This window comes from Chinchilla lanigera, unplaced genomic scaffold (assembly GCF_000276665.1).
Source record: "Chinchilla lanigera isolate Chin_1 unplaced genomic scaffold, ChiLan1.0 scaffold00016, whole genome shotgun sequence".
Classification (NCBI taxonomy): Eukaryota; Metazoa; Chordata; class Mammalia; order Rodentia; family Chinchillidae; genus Chinchilla; species Chinchilla lanigera.
The window spans coordinates 3,404,779-3,425,616 of NW_004955417.1; the positions used below are offsets into that span (position 1 = coordinate 3,404,779).

Sequence of the window (20,838 nt, forward strand, 5' to 3'; positions counted from 1 at the left end):
CCTCCACACACACCTTTGGTCTTTGGAAGGCAGGCTGTTCCTGACATGTTTTGGAGAAGATATAATACTTCCTGCTCCTTTCATCAATAATGATTCTGCCTTGTTTGGCAGAGGCCAACACACCCTCCCAGAGCAGGTCTCTCATTTTGTCTCAGCCTTTATGCACCTGAGTTTCTGCTTCCTAAAAGTTTTCAGGTCTGCATGCTTTGTGGTTGGAAGTCTAGTCTCAAAACTTTCTGGCAAGAATGATGCTTTTCAATTCTGAGAGCTATGCATGAAACAAGTGTAGAATTTCAAAACAATTTCATAGACATACCCTCCCTCCCATGGCTGGCAGTGTGTGTGTTCATGATGTATTTTACACAGTATATCTTGGCAAGCTACTTGGTTCCTTTAGGGACCAATGTTAAGGTAGAATGTAGTGTTACATCACCTCTCCAAGCCATATGCCCTCAACAGAAAGAAAAATTCAAGTATTGCTGAAGTGTTCATGGAGAGGACACAAGTGTGGTTATATGCCACAGATGTACAGCATTTCATGGCCAATTCTCATTCACCAGTGGTCCTCTTTCTCCTCAAGGATTCTGAGTCTCCCCTTGTGCAGTTTCCTGTCCCTAGAATCTCCCTTGAACCTCATTTTCTTCTCAGTTCTAACAGAGCAATTTAGCTTCACCTTTCCAGCCTCCTCCCGCCTAATACACACATACATTGTCATACACACACTCAAACTCATGAATGCGTGAACGTGCATGCATACCGTCTCTTGATAGTCTACTGTACTTAAGCATGTCAAAGGCTAGCAAAGGAAAGTCATGCCAGTTTCAAGATCTATTGTCCATAAAGGTGGCAGGAGAATTTCTTTTCCGCATCACTAATAATTTTTAATGCTTCTACTGCAGATATATTATCTCTCATATACTCAATACACTAAAATAAACATTTTTCTCATTTTACAAATGATTTGTGTGCTCAAAGAGACTAGAAAAAACACCCATGGTCCTACGGCAGACATGGCAAAAAGGGGGTGCACACCCAAGCTTTAGGGTTTGTATCCCCTCCCCCTTACCTCCTGTGGCGTGGTACTTGCTGACCCAGGGTCTGATCTCCAAATCTATCAAACTCTCGCCCTTATTCTTGCTCTTTCTCTAAACTGCTGGTTTTGGAAGATGAACCAAGAGGGCCACAATAAATGGTTTTCAAAAGTCCAGCATGATAACAAGTCTTCTGAAATGGATTTTAGAGATAGTTGTACAACAATATTAATGTACTACCAAGGTTTAAACTTAAAAAAGGCCAAAGTGGTACATTTTATATGTATTTTATGATAATTTTTATAAAAGGTAAGTGTAAATTGTTGCTATACTATCTACTATTTCATTATTTAATTCTTCCCTGTCCATTGAAGAACAAGCACAAAATAAAAAGATGCTTACAAATATAACTTAAAAGATGGCCAGGAATTTAATCAAAATATGACATCATCATGAGCTAGCTAAGGATGATCCATTGGAAATATCTTTTTTGTCAAAACTGATATTTATACTTTCATGTCACATTAGACCAAGATAGATTGACAAAGGACTCTCAGTAAACTTTCAACAAATTAGACAGTAAATAAAATAAAAATGCAAATCTGAAATAGATTAATCATTTCTCTTTCAAAAAATAGAAATTAAAGCCAAAATAAGAAGAAATAGGGGGAAACCCTGCAGAGTGAAGTTTGTAGCTGACACCACCTGGCCCAGGAGCAACAGAAGAGTTCTTCAGACTCCACCCTCAAGGGCTCAAGTGGAGGCCATTTGACCAGTCAAAAAATTAAAAATATTCTTCAGTGCATTTTGCAGAAGGCAATGTAATAGGGAAAGAACTGGACTTTATTATTTGGCTTTTATTAGGGTTTTTCAGACTTTGAAACAAATGGGGGAAGTACTTGTTTTTGCTGACATATTCATTCATTCCTCTATATTTAAATATTTTGCAGAATGATCAGGACCGGCATGATTCTTGGGGGCTTCGTTGAAGAACACAGCATCAGTGGCTTCCGGATATCTAGGAGAGAGAGGGAGGTGATATCAGACGTCACCCACTGGTGCTTGTAACAACAGCCTGGTGTCGGTTGCACTAATACTGAAGGCTCTTCATTTTAAGTGATTTTTGGAGCTTTACTAATTATAGCTGATATATTTTGAGCTCATTTTGAACATGATAGTATGTCTTTTACATAGATTATCTCAAGAGAATCTTCTTTGTTAGTTCCTATGATAGTCCTCATTTTATAGATGAGGAAAAATGATTTTAATAAATGAAATAACTGGACCCAGTTCAGACAACTGAGAAGCTCAAAGCCTGGAATTAAACTTAGGCAATCTAATTCTAGAACTCATTGTGACCAACTATAGCATTTGCATCCTATAGATCATTCTCGCCAAGCAGAGATTAACAAGTGAGGTATCAGAAACAAATTAAAATGATAAATATAATAAAAGAAAGAAAATCACACAGCAGGAAGTGTAGCCTTTTGAATCCATCTGAGAGACCTACATTCCAATATATTTCAGAGAGTGGGTGTGAGAAGTAAATGGGATTGTGTACAAAGAGAACCAATGTAGTCTGGCTCACAGTAAATGCTCAAAAATGGTTGTTCTTATAAATACAGTACACTCAGAGTAAGATCTTTTCTCCAATTAAAGCTAAGGCCTGAGGATCTCATTAGCCTCTGCATACCCAAGCTAAGTATGGTAAGACAGTGGTGCATGCGAGGTCATCCCACCTCTGCTATTGCCTACCATGTGATGACAGGGCAAATATTCCCAGGCTACAGTTTTCCCATCTATTTAATGGAAATAGCAAAGATGCATGCATATTAGGGTTGTTTTGAGGATTTAAAAGGGTAATCTAGATAAAACTCTTAATATCATGCTTATCTCATAATAAGCACTCAATAAATGTTACACAAAATTACTAAAACCCATTGACTCAATCACATAGCTATGCAGTTCCTGATGTAGGAATCAGATCTTTTTCTTATGCTTTGGAAATTCATGACCAAATGAGTGAATATATGATTACCTTCTTTTCAGAACTAACTTCAGCCATGTCCCACCTAGTGGAATGAATATTTTTCTGGGTGTACCCAAGGGACACCCATAGTGACATCTTCAAAAATGAACACTGCCCTATTAACAGTGGAATGACAGTCCCTGAGATGAGTTTGTGAAGATCAAGTATCTGATGCCTTCCTCAGCATAGAGACACAGCTGGCAGGGTGATAAAGATCCGCTACATATTTTTTCAGTTGATTTTGGAGTGTTGAAGAAGTGCTTTTGTTGGAGTCTTCCCAAACATTCTCATAGCCTCGTCTTCCATGCCAGCAAACAAACACCTGGTGTATTTGCTTGGTTTTCATTTACCCACCTTTCAGGTAAATTTATTCAGTAATTACAAAATGGTTGCTATAGTCATGAGTTTATTATATATATATATATAAAAAGTTACTGTCCTGAAATAATTTTATACTTAATATTTATATTGCAAGTTGACTTAATGCACACCAGTAAACATTGCTCTATTCAGTTCTGCAAACAAAGTGGAAAACATTCACAATAATGTTTTTACATTTTTTTGGTGCACTGATCCTACCTGGGAAGACTCACAGAAAGTCTGGTCTGCGAAAGATTTTCTATTCAAACATTTCTTCAGATCTGAGAGGTGTGTACATTTATTCAGAAAACATTCCACAGGCAACTTCACTATTATTGCCTGCTGAGAAAGCAGGAAATCATGGACACTCCTTGTGGACAAAGTCCACGGGTGATGGATTCCTGTAGGATCCCTGATTCTGAGGGCTTTCATCACTCCCGCTCTCCACCAGGTCTGCCATGGCACCTGGAGCAGGGAACCCACTGACATTTCTGGCAGTACTGTCCACCAGCCCGGGCTTCCAGCTGGGGCCTGCAGTCACATGCCTCTGCGTGTACCTCCTTCAACTCACAAGTGCTGCGATGCTCTTGAAAAAGGCAGGGGTGGTGCCGTGGTGCCCCCGCTCTATGTATTGCACTGCTGGGAAGTGTGTGTGCCCCAGTGCTGACAAGTGCTGTTTGCTGTGGTCTCTAGGGACTTGCACAGCGCAGGGCCCATTGGATCTGCACGCTGTGGACGCCTTCACCCAGACTCCATCTTCCTTCACAGTGCTTTCATCTGCATGGCATATTCTGGTGTTTTGTTTTGTGGCTGGTACTGGATACTGAAAGCAAGAAATGTGAGCTATATCCCCAGGCCTTCTAAAATTTTATTCTGAGCCTTTTAGGTTGTCCATGCTTAACCTCAAACTTGCTACCCTTCTTCCCCAGTCTCCTGTGGCAGAGACTATGGGCACATGCCACCACGCTCAGCCCATGTTTTGTTTTTAATCATCTGCCACTCCAGTCTGTGTGTTTCCTGTAGAGTTGAGTCTCAGTGAGACCAATGTTTCTGTCTCTTTATTAAGCCAGGAAGATTTTCAGCTCTTATATAAACTAATTAATTATAGTAGGCATAAAAGCTAATGTCCAACTTTGTTCCTCAATAGCATATTATTTTAACATCTTCTGAATTCACTGAATGACAGAGGATTTCTAAATCCACTCACAGCAATTAACCATGCATATTAGATTTCTAAGGCTTCTGTAACAAAGTACCAGAACCTGAGTGATTTAACAGTACTGTTTATCTCACAGGTGAGGCTGGAGGTCCATAATCAAGGTGTTGGCCAGACCTCTGAAGGTGCCAGGAAAGGGTCCATTCTGGACCTGTCTACAGTTGATTTGTGGCAGCCCTGTTTTAATCTTCACAGAACACATTCTCCCCCCATATTTGTGATCAACTTCCTCCGTTGTCTAAAGAGGACACCATTTATACCTCATTCAGTGCTGAACCTACCCCAGGATGAGCTGATCTTCACTAATTACACTGGCAATGAATCTGTTTCCAAAAAGGGTCACTTTGGGTGATACTCCAACACTTTTTTTTGGGAAGGGGGAGGAATATAGTTCAACCTGTAGAGCCATTCAAAATATCTTTTCATGTAAGTTTTGTATACATGACGAAGAGAAATTTTATTCTTTACCAATTTCTAAACATTTCCTTTCTGGATATACTTACTATTCTTTCTATGGGATTTTATGGAGTATATATAGCAGGTTTTAATCACTGTGAGAGAAATTCAACATACAATTAAGATTGAGAAAATCACAATCTAGAGCCCTTGTGCTTTTGTTGCATGTAAACTTATGTCTTTTACAATAGGCAAATTTTTAAACATAGTATTTATATAGGTCTAAACTGGAAATAATAAATACCTGCCAAGTTACAGTCATATGCCTGATGTCATTAAATATATTTATTATAAATTTTTATTTTTCATGAAGCAATCTGTTTCTTAGTCATATCTTGTGTTTCACCAGTATATTTATTATCTTAGACTTATGGTTATGAATGTATTCTTATTATAATGAAGGAAGGCTATTTCTATATAGGTCAGAATATCAGTGCATTACATTTTTATGAGCATTTCAAAAAACAAAGCCCTAAGTGTCTTGTTAGTTGAAAAACAATTATTTTGTATGAAGTAAGCACCAGATGACTGATTTTGTGTCAACTTACTGAATCAATACGGAGAAACAATTTACTTTTAAACTTCTTTCTGAAGAACCTGATATTCGGGCACATCTAAACTTCAAAAATCAGCCTTTTCCGAGAAAAGAATTCCAGCCAGGCCTGTTGGCGCACACTTGTAATCCCAGCACTAGGGAGGCTGAGGCAGGAGGATCATTATGAGTTTAAGGCCAGCCTGGGCTACAAAGTGAGCTCAACATGAGCCTGAACTACAGGTATGATTTCTTTATATAATTTTCGTTTAATCTTCAAGGACAAGAATAAAAATATTAGACTTCTATTGAAACAGTCTCAGGCAGAGTGAGTCCAACTCCAGGCTGCTGATGCAAATTAAGTCAGGTCACAGGGTCAGTGATCACAGGAGCTAAGGCACTGGTCAGGGTCCCCCTCCAGGCCCCTTGCTGCTGAAGTCATCCCTTCATGATTCTGGGTTAGGAAAGCAGATCTCAGCTGTTCTCTGAGCACCACTGAGCACCACTGACCACTTACTGGACTTACAGGGAACCCAACTCAAATTTGGACCAAGAAGTTGCTGAGAATAAATATTTCTACCCCCAGGAAATAACAATGAATGGACGAGTCTGTCAGGTAGACTTCCTGCACAAATCAGCCTAGAGACTACAAAGAGCACTGTCTAATAGGCAGAGGAAATCAACCAGCACAGAGAACCTACCAGACTGAGACCAAGAAGCCCACAGAAGGCAAGGGAAAAGCGTGTCCCCAGAACTGTCTGGTTGTCTCTGACACTTTGTTTCTGCCCCTTTATGTGAAAATTTTTTACCCCCCTTTCATTTTATTTATATTATATTATTTTATTTTATTTTATTTCATGCAATGCTAGGGGTTGAACCTAGCACTAAGCTGTACCCTTAGCTTCCTCACTTACCCTTTCTCAAAACAAACTGTGCTGTCTCCTTCTTACAGGCTAAAGTGCCTGTGCACGTACTGTATAACCAGAGAGCACTTGAGTTCCATGAATGTTTACTGAGCCCCACCTATTAAATGCAGGCTCTGAACTAGAGATGATCAGGTTTCCCAAAGGGCCTAGGAGAACCCCCCCCCTCTCTCTCTCTCTGTCTCTCTCTCTCTCTCTGTCTCTCTCTGTCATGTTTAATTATCAAAATTTGGTCAGACATTGCAGTAACTCTGTAATTCACCTGTGTTATTTTAGGGAATTAACTTCTCTGAGTTTTATTTTGCCATCTTGAAAAATGTAGAAAATAACCTTAAGAGACCTCTTGCGAGAACCACAGAAGGTAAGGCACTCTGAAGTGCTTAGCATTGTGCTGGCACGTGAGTGGCTGATAGTTGTCAGTTTCTTTCGTTTCCTCCTGCTCTCTCTCCTTCCTCCTTTCAGCTCTTTTTATCAGTAAATTCACACCCGGTCTTAAATTCTCCCTTGAATATCATATTAGAATCTGTATCCCTAAAGTTAAGTGGGGTAGATGTCATTTTTCTGGCTAAGTCCTACTTAGTGTGACATTCGTTTCCTGTGTCATGTACACTGCTTGACCTTAAATGAAAGCCAAAGCGAAATCGTTTTTCTTGGTGTGTCATAAGGTTCAGATGAAGTATGATGAAATAATTTTTAGCTCTGCTCTTTCTACAATAAAATAATGAGGTCTGGAAATGGGAAATACTTCTTTTCTTGAAACGGACTCCAAAGTATACAGTATGCAGCAATTCTTCCTGCACCAAATGGGAGTTTCTCAGTGATAACCTCGCTTTACTCCTGCATCCTTGGGACTCCTCCTTACTTAGTGATTCCATCGCTCTTAAGGAAAGGCTCTGGCAGACTCTCAGTATTTGTCTAACTTACATGCTAATACTGTTTTCTGAAAATTAAAGGGATTATGTTAAGTAAATACATAGCAAATGCTCTTTAGGGATAAATCAAAAGATAGTATACTTGGTACAGAACGTTTCAGAACATTTGAGGTTGAGGAAAGATCTGTAGGTTGAGTAAGTGGCACCATCTGGGACAGCTGGCAATCTGTCTGTTCATAGCAAATCTCAGAGTTGTGTATAGTCACTGTGTCTACTTCCTCCTCCCTTCTGTGCTTAGCTTACTTCAGTCAGGGTTCTGCCTGCACTAGACCGATGAAATGGTGCTCTTTTTCATTTAACAAAAAAACAAACACAAATTTTCAAAACAAGATAATAGAAGTGTAACAGTGATTAATACATTGGGTATTGTTGTCTTTAAATTAGTTACTCAGAGTACAAGATATTGGCATTTAATTGTCCAAACAATATTAGCACAGACATTTCAATGAACTTAAAGAAATTAGTTTAACTACCTTAATTAGTATAACAACCTTAACTATCTTGAACTATCATATATATACACACGTATTCTGGATACATATATACACATCATATATATGTATATATGTATATATATATATATATTGTTTTTGTTTTTGCTTTTCCCTTTTTTTCTCCATTTCCCATCCCAGTTTCTCTTTCCTTTTGAAGTTTCTTTTCATTTTATGATATCTATTGTACATTTTGGGTGTTATTTACTCTTTTAGCTTCTCACTCTAGGGAGACAATGCAGTGTTTACATATGTGAATCTGATTTATCTAATTTATGAATATGGTCTCAAGGTGCATCCATTTACCTATAAAAGTCTCCAGTATATCCTTGTTTATGGCTGAGTAGTACTCCACTGTGTAAAAAAGCCACATCTTTTTAATTCATTCCTCCATTGATGGGCATTTGGGTTGTTTCCAAGATCTAGCTATTCCAAACTGCACTGCTATAAACATGGGTGCCCATATATAGCTGTGGTATGATGCTTTTAATTCTTCTGGGAAAATATCCAGAAGGGGAATTACTGGGTTAAATAAATGGGACCCTCAATCCTAGTTTTTTGAGGAATCTGCACACTGATTTCCACAATGATTACATCAGTCTACAGTCCCACCAGAAGTGGAGAAGGGTTCCTTTTCCTGCACAGGCTCTCCAGCATTTGTTATTGGTTGATTTCTTAATAACAGCTGTTCTTTCCAGGGTGAGATGTATTTCATTGTTGTTCTAATTTGAATCTCTTGGATGACCAATGATGTTGAATGTTTTTCATGTATTTATTTGCTGTTTGTATTTCTTCATCTTAGAAGTATGTATTCATCTCAGATGCCCATTTTTGGATTGGGTATTTAGATTTGGGGTGTCTGGTTTTTTTTTGAGTTTTTAGATGTTTTTGATAGTAGTCCTTTGTTTGAGGAACAGCTGGCAAACATTTTTCCCCACACTGTGGGTCTTCTCTTCACTCTGTTGGTGGTTTCTTTTGGAAATGGCACTCCTTAAGATCCAAAGGCCCTCAAATTGTGGAACGCAAGGCTACAAGGAAGCAAACTCTCCCCTCTCGGTTTTTATCTTACTTGACATGGTAATCCATTTGAGAGAGTGGATTAGCCCTCCATTTTCTCCTGTTGATTTAATGTGTTCTTCTGCTGACTTCAAGGACTAGTGTTCTGCTGCCTACCTCCTGTTAGCCTCTTTTCCTGACTTCTTTTTCTCTACCAGACCTTCTACTGAGGAGCTCCCCACAGACCTGTCTGTGACCCTCAAATTATACTTTCTACTTAAGTGATCCTGGATTTTAGTTTTAAGTGCTATTTTCATGTTAAAAGTTTGCATTTTTCTTTATGTTTCTTCTTCGCAGTCCTGGGTGTGTAACTGAGGGACTTGTGCATGATGGCCGAGCTCTCTATCAATTAACTTCACCCCAGCCCGAGACGGCCAAATCCTTTCCTCCACTCCAGACCACTGTTCTGACCCACAGCTTCCCATGCCAGTCTATCAAATCTGACCCCTGGTTTCTAGGAGGCAGCTTAAACTTTAATAGGACCAAAGAGACCAGTGGAGCTGTCTCTGTAATTTCCCTTTTCAGCTTTCTCTAGATTAGCAAGTGGTAACTCTTCCCATATGGTTGGTTGAGACAAAAACCTACCACTGACACCTGACTCCTGTTTTTCCCTAGTTTCCCTAGTTGGTTTTCATGGAACCCGTATCCACACCAGCACTGGGATCTTCTGTTAATCGCTGCAAAAACATCTCAGCTATATTTCCCTGCCACCATTCTGCAATTTATTTTCTCCACAAGATCCAAAGTTATCAATCTAAAGCACAGATCAAATCACATACTTCCCTTCATGAAAACCTTCAGTGGCTTCTCACAGAATTGACAAGGAAATTCAAATTCTTCACCTTGCTCTCAAGGCCCTACATGGCATCAGTCTTTCCTTTAAACTCAATGCCATCTTCTCTTAGCCTATTTTATTGCATACTTCCACCTTTCATTGAGGTTTTTATATCTGCAATTCCTTTTTGGAACACTTCTCCCTGGGATCTTCAAAGATATATTTAAAAAAATATATATATATAATATATATAAAATATATATATTTTCAGCTATCCAGGTTCTAGTTAATCTTGATTATCAACCTGACTGGATTCAGAGACCACTGGAGATATGACTAGATTAAACTCATCGGTGGGTAAAGCCATTGATAAAGTCATAACTGCATGGGCCATTAGGAGGTGGAGCTGATGAGGAAGTGGGTCATGGCAGTGTGACACTGGGGACTATACCTGGGCCCTGAGCTCCTTCTCTTGCTTCCATGCCCTTGTGTCACGACATTTCTGTCTCAAAGTCAGCCGTTCATGGACTGGAACCTTTGAAAGTGTGAGTCAAAACAAATCTCTCCAAGTTGGGTAGGTTGGGTATTTTGTCCCAGCAACTGAAAGGCTGATCAATATAATCCTCTAGCTATTAATAAATGCTGTCTGATGCTGAAATGAGTAGAGTGACATAGGCATTTCTAAACTTATTGACAGAAATATAAATCCTCTTAGAGGGTATGGAAATTTTAAGTATATATCCTTAAAGTAAAAACTTACATAAACTCATACTAATGCAAGTAGAACCTCTTCAAATAAAAATCCATTTGAAGAATAGGAATATAAATACACAAACATTGGTAGTAGCATTATGGTACTTTGGCTGAATTGCTTTTCTCTAATTTCCAACTTTAATTATCTCCATTGTTATGAGGATATGATATAAAATAGAAGTATGTATAATAATTTTGACTAAGGTTGAGTTTAGTTTAGCTGTGTATCTCTAGTAATCTGTCATTTGCCAATTCTGAAAGTTTTTTTAATAGTGAAAAATATAGAAAAGAATAAAATTATTATAATAAATATGCATATGATTAGTGGCTGGGGATGTAGCTCAGTAGTAAAATGCTTGCTTAGAATGTACAAGGCCCTGGATTCGATCTCCAGCACCACAAAATTTCAGTCTACAAACCAAACAACGATAATGACAACAGCAAATTATATCCTCATCATCTTTTAAGAGGTATTAATATTTAATCATTTTTCCTTTGTCTTTCCTCCTCAGTAATTAACTTAAAAATCAACACCAGTAAGCTCTGTATATATATGAGTCAAATTATTTTGATTTTTAAGGGTTTTTTTCAATTTAATAGTATCATTAGCTCCATAACCAATCATCCAAGTACTTTAAGTACCTACAATGGAATTATTCTTTCTGGACCTTTGGTTTTGTAGGAACTGTGTATCTCAAACCTTGGCTGATAGTTTTTCATTCACTTTCACAGTTTCTTCCAAAATTTTACCTCTAAAAATATCAACCATTCTCAGCCTTTCTTTTCATCAGACAACTTTACTTTGTACTTTAATGAGAAAATAAAAGTCATTAGACAAAAAAGCTAATTTTTCTTTTCATCACTAAGAACTGATAGGGACCTGACCTGAACCAGCATCCATTCATGCAGGGATTGCTCAGATCACTCCATTCCACACTATTATGTCCATGTCAAATACAGAGTAAGTAATATTTTCAAAATCACCCCATCACCACTTCAAGAATTACGATGTTTTTACTTGTCTCTACCTCTTCTGTTTCACAAGAAGTAAATTTCATTTTCAGCCAAAAGCTAACTTCTTTTTCCTACCTTTCTATCTTTGCACTAGTAATTGTTCTGAACACATTCCTTCTTTTTTCAACCTTTTCCTTTCACTCTGTGTGTGACCTATTCAAGTTCTTAACATCAATAAAAACAAATATGGAAATAAAACATATCCATGGAGCCTTTGGAGCTGACTGCCATTGTAAAAATGTATATACAAGTAGAGGAACTGGCTAGTTTTATGAAAAAATCTAAGGCACTGAAAATACTAAACCAAAAACAGAAGATTTTTTTAAGAAAGCAACAAACTAAAGATACAAAGACTTTACTTGGAATATGTTTGGATACAGTTTCCAACAAATCAATTGTACAAGTTCATTTTTTGAGAAAAATGAATAATTTTAAATATCTCAGACAACTGGAGAAGTTATTGTTAATTTTGTTAGATACGAAAATGGCATTAAATTTATATACCAAAAATATGCAATTTTAGTGAAGCATAAGAAAAGATATGGGATTGCATTCAGTCTCATGTTGTCTGAGATTTGACATAATATTTTATTTGGGGAAAGAGATAAAGTGAAAGAATAAGCATAGTAAAAATTACAATGTGATTCAAAATTTTTTATGATGGTTCACTTTACTTTTATTTCTACTTTACTGGATGTTTGAAGGTTTTTCTTAACTATTTTTAAAAGCCTCATAAACAAGTATGTTTCTTTTAACCTCATTTCCTTTCAAAGTCTCTCTCTCTCTCTCTCTCTCTCTCTCTCTCTCTCTCTCTCTCTCTCTCTCTCTCTCTGTCTGTCTGTCTCGCTCACTCTCTCCTCTCTCCTCTCTCTCCTTTCCTCCCCATTCTCTGTCAGTTTTAGAAATGGCTATCTGGCTAACTACCTCCATTTTCTTGTTTACCTATAGCAACCTGACTTTTACCACACAGTTTTACCAAAGCACTTTTCATCTCTGTCATCTTGTAGTTCGTCCTCCACCCTGACGCTGGAGAGGCTGATTTACCACTAGAGCGAACACCGGAAGCATAGTGGGGGAGGGTAGGCTCTGCTCAGAAAACTGTGTGTGATTTAACCTGAATAAAGGTAACGATTTCGCCTGCATGCTGTGCTCACATGTAAGATCACCAAGAAGCATGCTCTAATCTTTGTGAAGAAGTGACTGTGAGAAAGATCACAGAAACCTTCACAAGAGCAAAGGACAAATTCCTCCTTCATGTTTGCTGGCCAGCATGTTTGTCAGAGCAAGCAGGATGTGCTTTGGATCCCCATCTGCCTTGCACATATGGCTTGAGGTTTCCTGTCACAGGAAAAATTGCATGCTCTTCAATAAAGGCCAAACTCTTCCGTACGTCCCCTAAGGCCTGATGTGTTCAGGGACAGCATTTTTCTCCAAGGCATAGGCTACTTGTGCTTTGCACCCCCACCTGCATCCTACGTGGCATTCTCCATTCCCTCCTGCATGAGCCAGTGCACATCCAGTCCTCTCACCCCAGCCCTCCAATGACCCTACCGCACTCAGTCCCCAGGAAGCAGCAACTTCAGAGCTCAGCACAATCTCAGGACTTTCTCAGAAAGGCAGTTTTTCCCTAAGTGAACCAATAAGTCTTATAACTTGCTCTACTACTTCATGTGTTACTACTTTTTCTCCTTAATAAGTCTATTACCTTGCATGTATCCAATCTCTGATAATATTCGTCCTGTGTAAAACCTTATTGTCTTTGTCATGGATTCTCCAATAGGCATTCCACTCACCTCCCAATCATAAAAGATTTTGAAATCTGCCTTTTCTTTTGATCTTCATGTCTGAACCGTACATGCTGAACCCTGTTACCAGTCTGGGCCAATCCCCGTTAGAAATCTCTAGTTTCACGTCCTGCCCTCCCTATTATCTCTAATGTGACCTGTCCTTATACTGGCCCATGTGTTTGGATTTATTTCAGGACTTATCTTGGTTAGCCACTAGGAAACAGTTCGTAGTACTGTTCATAAAAACTGTTCAGCATCTCTTCTGGGCACCTTCTTACCCCTTTTCTTACTGCTCCTTACTCTTATACTGCCCCTGCTCTCAAACTATGGCTTGTGCTTCTAACTACGCGTGTCGCTTTTCTCATCTAGTATTTTGTCTAGGTGACTCACATGGTTTAAGCAACTTTCATATTAAGATTACACTGTCTATATATTTATCCACCGATCCTTACATTTATTTACCTTTGCTGACTTGAGCTCATTCCTGAGATACAATTTTTTAAACTTTTATTTACATTTATTTTATACTTGCTTTATTCCTGTGCAATACGCTCGTTTCTTCAATTTCTTCTAGGATATCTTTTTCTTCTGTGCAATTTCCTCCTCTGATTTAGGGACAGTTTGCTCCTTTTCAGTAAGGATCATCTCAGTGTGGCAGGAGGAGCTCATATATCTGTTAATCTGGTCAGGAGCTCTATAAGTACGGTGGCACATCTTGGGGGCTTTATTCACTAGGATATGTTCAGTGACCAGAGAATCTACAACTGAACCTTTAAGTTCGGCATTGCTCTCTGCATCTTTAAGCATGTGCAGCAAAAATTCACTCTTTTTAGGCCACCAACCCTGTACCCAGCCCCACTGTCTGGCCTGGGCACACCTGCCAACTCCAGCATTGTAACACTGGATTGGCACACATTGGCTCTTTAATATGACATCCTTCAGATACTTCGTGGCTTTTTGGATATACACACCCTTGATGGCCTGGATAGTTTCACGGGTGTTCTTAAAGTGAACAGGAAGATTTGAGCCTCTTGATTTGCATGACTTTGTAGGTTTTTTTTCTGGGTCAAGAGAGTAGTGAACCATTTTCACAGGTCACTGGAAGGTAGCACTATTTGGTCAGTAACACATACTTGCAATAACTAATGCAGTTTAATTAAATACTGATGCCAGAGATGCCCAGAAAGTAATTGTTTTCATTTTTAATCCAAAGGTGTCCTAAGAAACTCCATCAACGTAGTTGAGATAAATTCAAAAGATAAAAAAAATTGAAATGTCTTTACTTAGGTAAGCTCTTCAAACATCAGACCTCATCCTCTTTCTCCTAAGTTTTTACTCTTTTTTGTGGCTAATCACCATGATCAGCACTTGTGAATCACCCTGGCCTCCTCTTACTTCCTCCTCTCTACACGTTCAGTCAATGACTGAACCAGTATCCTATTTCCTAGGTAGTTTGAGTCAATGTCGTTTTTCTCTCTGATGTGACTTTCATTTACAAATTACTTCTCTTACCTGGAATATTTCATTAACCTCCTGCCTTTGTTTACCTCCCACTCTGAATTACTCATTATTTTTCACCGGCATATTCCAGTAGCCTCCTACCTTCCTTTTGTCCCCGGGAGCTTTGAAAATCATCTTCCATACTGCCACTCTGATTAGAATGATCTGTCTGAAATGAAATTCCAGTTACTCCCCTGCTGAAAACTCTTCAATCTATCTATTCTTTGGTAAGTTCAAGGTCTGAAGTAACACACACAACACCTACCCCTGCTACCATGGCTGGGCTACGCTTTTATAACTATAAATGTCAAGCTGGTGGAGATTCCCACGCAGACCATTCCATCCACCCTCTCTCACTGACAGGGTCCTGGACTATAGTTTCAGAATTTCTAATATCACACTACTGCAAAAGTCCCCTAACTGGCTATCACTTGCTCTTCTCGGCTGCCAAATCATTTGCCAGATGGCTGCATAATTGTTTTTCTGGAGTGTTGATATAATTATGTTATTTTTTTGCTAATAGCACTGCTAAATAATCAATCTTTTCAAAATTCATTCATTCATTCACGTATTTAGCCAACAGAGGTTAAGTATCTAGCATTTTTTAAGCATTGTGCTGAAGTCCTCAGCAACATAGCATATGCATTCTGGGACCAATTTGTACTTTCCACTCTTGACACCTCCTTCTTGTCTTCCCGCTTGTCATTCTTTACCCTGGTTCAGTGTAGTTGGCTCCTTCTTCCCCTTTAAGATTCAGTTAAATATCACTTAGGAAGATATTTCTGAATCTTCTATCTAAATCTAAGTGCTCTTCTCCAAAGGGGCTATAACATCACCCTTGGTTTTATCACCACTTATTTATGTCAATCATCTCTCTGCTTCTTAATATTGTTATTTCCATTTGGACAAAAAATGGTCTTATTTTGCTCACCATTGAATACCCAGTGCCTAGCATTGTGTTTGAATATAAATGTTATTTGGGAAGAGAATGAAGGAAATCATACCATTCATGACTTCTTATAGTAGTAGTCTAAAAGTACTAAGTTTTCAACATAATAGATGTACAATGTTTAAGCAGTCTATGCTCTGCTTTATTTTAGTTATACTCCATTAATGTTGAATGTGTCCCAAATGTTTCCATCCACAGTCTCTTCCCATGCTCTGTCCACTCCCATGAACCCCCTCATCTTTTTCCTAACCTGATGCTTATTCTCCTTTCCCCATCATGAATCTCCCTCCATTAGAAACAAAAGCCCATGCATTCTCATATCATTAGTACAAGTTTATTCTTCAGCATTTCTGAGGTAGTACAACGTCCTACTGAGCTTTGAGCTCCTTAAGGCTAAAACTCACATCTCCAGAAATAGGGGAAAAACACTTCTTGGATACTTGACCCTATGCTAAATGATTGCATATAAAACATTAATCCTTTAAAGGGACATTTACAAAATAAACAGTATTGTCTAGTTTTAGAGCTAAGTGAAGCTGAAAGTCAAAGAAATTAGTAATTTGCAAAAGCTTAAATAATTTTATAATAAATTTAGTTTTAAGTTATTAAATGATGAAACTAAGACTCAAAATACAATAAAGTTGATTTCAAGAACAAATTTTATTATGCTTGCTTCTCTTCTTCACTTCTATATCCCAAGCAATTAAATTAACTCAGTGTTCTCCACTTATACATCAAAGTAGGCTATCAATTTAATCAAACTGAAACAAAATGAAGAGCCATCTTCTTTTTTTTTTTTGTCTTTTTAAGACAGGATCTCTCTGTGCAGTTTAGGCTGGTCTTGAGCTCACTTTGTAGCCCAGGCTGGTCTTTAACTTGCAATAATCCTTCTGCGTCAGCCTCCCGAGTGCTGGGATTACAGGCGTGCGCCGCCATGCCCAGCAGCAGCCATCTCCTTTGGTGTTCACTAACTATGTGTTGGCTAAATTTTTATGCTTCATTGTTTTGTTTGTGAGCTTTAATATGCAGGCCAAAAAGGTACATTATCACCCTCCATTTTTGTTAGCTCATAATAATGCTTCCACTTTCAAAGTAAAATGAGTCATTCTGAGGGATGAGTATTCTGAGGGATGTTGTATACATTATTCACTTCTCCCATGTTACTGTCAATTTTGCAGTCTATGAAAGTACAAATGATCTAATGTATTTCTAAAGTCCAATGTATTCTAGCACTCTTCAAATCTGTAACTCTATAAGTAGATGAACACATACGAGCACATACATATAATATAATAGAAACTAATGTAGGACCAACTCAGAATGCTAAGGATTCTTAATACCTATCCCAAAGTAGTAGCTTCACTTAAGAGTACTATATAAAGTACTTCCCATATAATTTCCAGAAGGATTACATGGTTTCAGAATTTAAAAAATTAAAAGTATTATTTTTGTAATAGAACACTATTTTATTATTTATTAGTGAACACCAATATCATTTTAAATTTCAATTTCAATAGATTTTGAGTCAACTGGTAGCCTTAGAAAATTGATCCATATTTATGCACAATTCAGCAAAGTTATTTTCCAATGATATTTAAAGATCATTATCTCAAAGGAAAATAAAATCATAGACACTTGACAAACAGTTTCAGCTACAAAGTTTAAAACTATGTCCTTCAAATCATTGAGTCATTAAGGTATTTGTTGAAAAAGAGAAAAAGCTCCTTGACAGCAAAAACTGAGTAAGTGTATTGTTTCTGCCTGGATATATTTAGCACATAAGTTTTTGGAAAGGAGCCAGGGTAGGAGAGTTGACATATTATAACAACAGATCGCCTTTAAATGTAAAAGTGGAAGATACTGCATCAATTGTTATTCCTGACATTTAAAAAAAGTAGATATTGCTATGTAATAGGTTTATCCCACAGAATTTCAAGTTTTCTGACATGAGCTCATTAAGCTCGTTGATTATTTTGTTCATCAACTATACAGAGATTTAGAATTACAATCTGTTCTACTTTTGAGTTTGTTTCTTTGTACTACCTTACACACTATTGTAACTGGAGAATGATGTCTGCATTTTGTCAATTGTGTAGCTCATTTATGACTTTTCCCAGCTAGTTAATATTTTAAAGTGATTAGAGGAAGGTTTTCTCTCAATGCTCAAGAAAAAGCCTTAGGAATCTGCGAAGACTGGATATCCACAAAACTGCAGGTGGAGACTAGTTTGGTGAACTGAAATACTACTATATATTTTACATATATATTCACTTCCTGGGGAAACAGTTATCATAGATGAAGAAGCTGTGAAGATATTTTCTTGTTTCAAAACAAAAGAAAAAAGTTCATTCTGAATTATATTTTTAATTTTTATCAAATAATCTATTAGAAGAAGCATGGGCATGTGAGGCTGGTTCTCCAGGATCTCTAACTCTTGCATGTTCAAAGAAAAACACCACTTCCAGGAGCCAAGACTGCAAAGTCTGACAGATTGGACAGAAATACCAGCAGAGATTTAACTGTGCTAGTAATTCCATCAGGAATGTTAATTTTTCTTGTTAATGTTCTAGCTGCAGTGTTTCATAGCTTTTATGCAGTTTGCCCAATTCTATCCCCATGAGCTCTCTTATTTTAGTATGCAGTTTTGTAGACATTGAATATGCATTGTGATCATTGTGTAATTTTTTTTTTTTTGTACCAGGAATCGATAGGAACGTCTGAATTCTTCCTATTTCATCACCAGGAGAAAACTTAAACATGCAAGAGTTTAAAACCAAGTTACAATCAAATACAGAGGCAGAATGAAAATTAGGATTTCTGACTCTTAATCCTTGTATTCTGTTTTAGCAGGTACTTTCTCAACTCTATACCCACAAGTGAAGATGTATGGTTGCCTAATACATACATCTCTGCAAACATTGCATGTACATATAAATATACACAATTATTATTTTTCAATTGAAAATAAAGGAAAAATTTAAAGGAAAAAAATCAACTGACTTCATTTTCCTTATAGTATTTCAACATTGACATATCAATTTGAGAAGGACTCAATATTTTATGACTATTTTATGGCTCTGTGTTTTATTTTTATTTTTATTTTATTTTATTTTTTTTATTTTTCTCCGGTACCGGGAACCGAACTCACGACCTTGTGCATGCCAGGGAGGCATTTTTGCCGCTGAGCTAAATCCCCAGCCCCAGCTCTGTGTTTTAAATTTTAAGACATAAAGTTACATAGTTACATGGTTGAAAAGATACTACAGAGTTTTAGGATTGCACCTGGCAACTCTTGAAAAGATAAATATCAACATTTCAAAATTTTCCCACTGAGTGGTGAAGGAAGCACACATTTAGTACTTGCCAGCAGTTTAATAGTTTGAGTCTAAAATTTCCCCTAAAAGTCTCATATGTTCAGAGAAGGGACCTTTGGAAGGTGATCAGATAATGAGGGGTGGAACCTGGTTGAAAGAGGTGGTCTTTGGGGATGTGACCTGGAAGGATGTATTCTTGTCCCTGGTTCTTTCTTTTTCTCTGTGCTTCTTGACTGACTTGGGCTGAGCAATTTTTCCCTGTCATACCATTCCATGATGTCATTTCTGCCTTGGAGCCAGCGAACCAGGAACTGAACTCTCTGAAACTGTGAGCCAAAGTAAATCTTTCCTCTTTTAAGTTGCAGCTATTGGGTATTTTGTCTTGGTGACAGGGAAGTGACTAATACAGGAACATAGGCTGGTAACAGGTGGTCTTTCATGGTGGATGGGGATGTGGAAGGTGATGGTAGAAGCCACTGTCCTGCAGCATAGAGTGAGACACTGCCAGGCAATAGTTGTATGAGATACCAGAAATCAGCCCTGGGGTCATTTTATTGCATATGTATAGGTTGCTGAATGTCTTTGCGTAGATCATTTTCCTACATTAATTAATTAGTTATATGACTCAAGAAATGCATATTCCACATCTACTTTTTTTCCAGGTACTGCACACAGCTTGAGAGAGAGATGAAGTATAAACAATCTCTATTCCCAAGTAAGTCAACACCCACTGCAGTAATGAGTATTAAGTACTCTGAAAGTACTAAAGACACCCTTCTAACTCAGAATGTAGTCCTTAAAAGTTAAAATATGAGTAGATAATGCTTGAGTTTAGAATCCAAGAAACCTTTCTAACTTGCCAGATACATAAAGGGGAGTAGGAAACTTTCAGGCAGAGAGAATGGAATGTGCTAAGATATGAAAAAAAAGATTACCAGAGGGGTTTTTTTGTGTGTGTATGAGGAATCAAACTCAGGACCTTTCACTTGCCAGGCAGGCACTTGTGCCACTGAGCTATATCCATGGACCATTTTTTTCTTTTTCTTTTCTTTGGTACCAGGAATTGAACTCACGACCTCACGCTTGTGAGGCAGGCGCTGTGTGACTCAACTATATCCCTGGCTCGAGTTTTGAGAAATACAAATGAATATGGCTGAAGTACCGTGTGTGCATGTGTGCATGCAATATGTAGGCAGTGGGGATAAAGGGAGCAAAAGGGGTTAGAGGTTGAAAATGAAGTCAAAGAAGCACGGAAAACTCCAAGTCATAAAAAGTCTTATCAACAATTCGAATTCAATGCTTTTTTGACAGTCAAATTATTTATCTTGAGTTGCTTCCGTTACCTGTTCTCTATCACAGCATTTTCAAACATTTTCTGGATATTCATCTTCCAGAGGGTAGTAGCCACGACTACGTAGGCCAGGATTATATCTTCAATAACAAACATAGTAGCCAACACAGGGGAGAAGCTCACTAATTAAAGGTGGAATGAATGAAGAAATATATCTGCCTTCTCAGGCTTTCAGCTCTCTGCCAACTCCTTCCTTCTTTTTTTAAATTTTTATTTTAATGAGAATGAAAAAAGAACAATAGCATGACCTTAGCTTCTTTTTAACTAGGGAAATAATCATAGTTAGGCATTATATTAGTTTTCCAGAGCTTCCTTAACAAAATGACAAAAACTAAGTAGTTTAAACAATGGAAATTTCGTGTCTCACAC

General features: G+C 37.8%; 1 long non-coding RNA gene and 1 pseudogene across 1 annotated transcript in view; both read right to left on the minus strand.

Annotated features, from left to right (window-relative positions):
- Nucleotides 1–1,873: 1,873 nt before the first annotated feature.
- LOC106148190 overlaps nucleotides 1,874–20,838 on the minus strand; it is a 39,917-nt gene continuing 20,952 nt past the window's right edge. The window contains exon 2 of the long non-coding RNA XR_001233404.1: nucleotides 1,874–2,049. This is a non-coding gene — a long non-coding RNA (uncharacterized LOC106148190). The remainder of the gene's footprint in view (nucleotides 2,050–20,838) is intronic.
- LOC102009499 lies at nucleotides 13,926–14,441 on the minus strand (annotated as a pseudogene).